The 3,846-nt window shown below is 28.4% G+C and overlaps 1 long non-coding RNA gene across 1 annotated transcript; it reads right to left on the bottom strand.

Annotated features, from left to right (window-relative positions):
• Positions 1-1,098: 1,098 nt before the first annotated feature.
• LOC142322319 (uncharacterized) lies at positions 1,099-3,629 on the bottom strand. Its single transcript, XR_012755821.1, has 3 exons — positions 3,368-3,629; positions 1,419-1,591; positions 1,099-1,317 (listed from the first exon to the last, which is right to left on the bottom strand). It is a non-coding gene; the product is annotated as an uncharacterized LOC142322319 (long non-coding RNA).
• Positions 3,630-3,846: the final 217 nt, after the last annotated feature.

Genomic DNA, 3,846 nt, shown 5'->3' with positions numbered 1-3,846 from the left:
TTTTTTAATCAAATAAAAATGAGATGGCGGTTTTTTTGTATTTTTTTTGATTCCAAAAGAGAAATTTCCTGACTATCTTTCAATTTTTCTTTGAAGTTGCTTGCAACTTATATAAATGGGGCCAAATTAAAATTTTATCTAGAACCCAGTAGTTTTACTCCAGTACTGGCTCTACTTTACCAGAATCAATAGATTGGAGGAACATCCAGTCTTTTAAATATACTTTGTTTCTTTGAAGGGAATGCTGGAATGCAATTTAATTCCAAAAAAATATATATATATAAATACCTCTTCAATCTGTAAAAATTCATATTTTATTTATTAGGCAGTAAAGGAGAAACAATGAAGTTTTGGAAATACTTCTATAGCTGGTAATTAATTTTGTATTTACTACGTATAGTAAATACAAAATTTGTTATTATTTCTTTGTTTCTCTCCCTTCCATTTACTATTTTACATATTTATTTTTTCATATATATACTTTTTTGTAGTTTCACTGCTGATGATTGTTTAACAATGAGATTGACCACCTAGGTCTACACTTTTTTTTTACAATTATTTATAAATCGTTTTCAGAATATAATCTTGTTTTCAATTTAAATATTCAGAGTATATTCTCTACCAGTCAAACATATAACTGTGCAGAGAATTACCCAAAATAACATTAATATTAGATGGTTTATGTAGCTGACACAACATGATATCAATATAGCTAAGGCACTTCTATCACTAACAGATGTAACAATTACTATATCTTTTTTATTAATTATTTTTTGTTAATCATTAGGCTTCTGTTACAACTTTTAAAACATTATTACTTTCATTAAGAGTAAACCGTAATTCTACTTTGTTAATATCATTTTGTTCTCTATTAATTTTCATTTCTCATAGTAAATTATTTCTATTATTCTATTTTTATAATAAATGGGAATGGGATATCAGTCTTTGGAAGAAAGACAACTGCAAAGAGGAAAGTAATCTTTTACTGTAGTGCACAAATTAATCTGAACACAGATATTATTTAATAAAAAATAAGTATATTTAAAAAAAAAATCATACATGTATAATTTGTGAATATCTAATAATTAATATAGCCTCCTTTATTCTTTACTTACTTCATAGCACAGTTCATTTTTAAGAGTCATTTTTTGACTACTGCTCAAAGAATTTCAACTTGGTTTAAGTCTGGAATGTTGTCTGGCCGAGGAAGCAATTTAATCTTTCGTTCTTCAGAAAATGTTCCCACTTTTTTGGTAGTATGATATGGTGCCATGGTTGGGTAGTTCTGAGACCAGATGTGTTTTCTTCTTCTTTTTTCTAATTTGAATTTTTTAATAAAAATATTTAATTTATATTTGTAATAGTATTTATCGTAATAATAAACTATTTCTAAGGTTTTAATTTCTTTCAGAACTTACTATTATATTGATTATTCCAACTATTATCCATGACGGCCTTCGTGGCTCGAGTGGTAGCATCTCAGCTTTCATCCAGAGGTCCCCAGGTTCAAATCCCGGTCAGGCATGGCATTTTCACACGCTACAAAAATTGTCATTCATCTGATCCTCTGAAGTAATACCTGATGGTGGTCCTGGGGGTAAAAAAAATATCTTATCCATGAACTCATAAACCGAAGGGAATATTTATGATATTTTGTTGCAATATTGGAAAATTATTTAAAATGGATGAAGTTCCTTTTGAAGGTATACGACTACCTGTATTTGCATGGTTACACTACAATTGTTCTTATGTCACTTGTTAATATATTCTCAGTTAAATTTCATTATGAATAGCAATAATGATATTTCATTAGAAATTGTTCTTTGGATATGAACAAAAAAAAGATTCTTGCATTTCAAAAACAAATAATGAACTGAATGCAACCAAAATATAAACACAAATTCCTCTTGAGAATACTTCAAAATTTTCAAAAAATAAGTTTTACATGATCAACCTGAATTGTTTAGGGAATGAGTATTTTTGAGTCAATATCAGAAAAGTAAAATATTTTTTTGAAGTAAGACAAAATAATTTTAAAGAAAGGATTACTATTTTAAGTACTGCAATAAAGGAAGTTAAGTGCCATTAGTTCTTAGATGGTACACACTGGGTTGGTCTAGTGGTGAACACGTCTTACCAAATCAGCTGATTTGGAAGTCGAGAGTTCCAACGTTCAAGTCCTAGTAAAGTCAGGTATTTTAATACTAGATCGTGGATAACAATGTTCTTTGGTGGTTGGGTTTCAATTAATCACACATCTCAGGAATGGTCGAACTGAGACTCTACAAGACTATACTTCATATGCACTTATACATATCTTCATTTATCCTCTGAAGTAATACCTGAATGGAAATTCCCGGAGGCTAAACAGGAAAAAGTAAGTTCTTAGATGAAGCCATTGAAGTAAGAAAATAAAAAAACAAAATTATAAATATAATCTAACCAAAATTAACTCACGCTCCCTAGTGAAGGTTAGCAAGCGAAATAAGCGTAGGTTAAGTGGTTAGATTACATTTATAATGTTATTTATTTATTTTCTTATTATTTAACTCGCCACCAGTCGTGCTGGTCATAATCTCCCAATGATGATAGCACCGTTATAATACAGAAGTTCCAAAATATTTTAAATTTTGAATTACAAGTTACTATTATTCTCTAAAGTACAAGATGAAAGGTCCTATTCAGGGTAAATATCTTGAAAAAATGAAAATGTTCTTTCAACTCAATAATGAACGTGCATATGTCTCAGGTTATTACTGCAAAACTGAATGACCTACAATTTGAAGTGTTCTCATATATGACGACATATTTGGTTCCCAGCAATTTCTTCCTCTTCCCAGATCTGAAGGAATGACTTGCTGGATGAAAATTCACTTCAAATGATGAGATCCAAGCTATGACAAGCTAAGCTGGTGTAAATGTATTACAAGGTAGCTGCGTTGAAAAATTTTAAATATTTCTGAAATACTGTGTTTTCTTTATCAGGCCGAGAACTTTCTGAATGGCAGTCATGTAATGTATCATTGTGTACTGATCAGCTAAATAAAAGATTTATTAATTTTATGTGCTTAACATAAAGAAAGGCAGCTCAGACAGTTTTTTACAACTTTCCCTAAACAAAAATTGTTCTGTAGTCACTCTTAAAAAAAGTTAAATAAATGTTTCTTATAGTTCGTTTTATATAGTTCCTCCATTATGAGAATCACTAAAGATTTCCCAGTCATAAAAGTGAATTGTGGATTAAGTGAATTCTTGGATTAAAGTTATTATAATTAAAAATATATTGAAAACCAAGTTCTAAAAAGAAGTTGCAAAAAAAATAGTAAAATAAATAAATTTTTCAAAATATATTAAATTTTTAACTTACATTATTATTAGGACTAATGCTTTTATATTTATTAGAATTCTAGATAAACACATCTCAACTTAGTTTCATCCCAATAATATTTTGAACACCAACTTCTTTCTGAGCAAATATATGAGTACAATTTATAAATGGGTAAATACACTATGATTAACAGATATAATGATTCTAACTCATTTTCGATGTACCATAATACTTATTTTAACATTACAGTTGATGCATCACATGTTTCATCCTTCTCATTCATTTCAACAATCTGAAAAATTAATTAACATCGAAAAATTAAAACTTAATATTGCTAATCGCTAAAAAGCATAATTCTTTAAATATTACAATCAATTTTAAAATATTTTGATGTTTAATAAATAAATTGAGCAGCATAAGTTATAAATTTCCTCAGTTAACTGCATTATATTTTCTAGTGCATTATACATTAAGGACAGCGAAAACACCAATATAAAGGTTGAAAATCTGTAATGATG

The sequence above is a fragment of the Lycorma delicatula genome, chromosome 1 (genome assembly GCF_047948215.1).
Source record: "Lycorma delicatula isolate Av1 chromosome 1, ASM4794821v1, whole genome shotgun sequence".
Lineage (NCBI taxonomy): Eukaryota > Metazoa > Arthropoda > Insecta > Hemiptera > Fulgoridae > Lycorma > Lycorma delicatula.
This window is presented reverse-complemented; position numbering and strand designations above follow the sequence as displayed.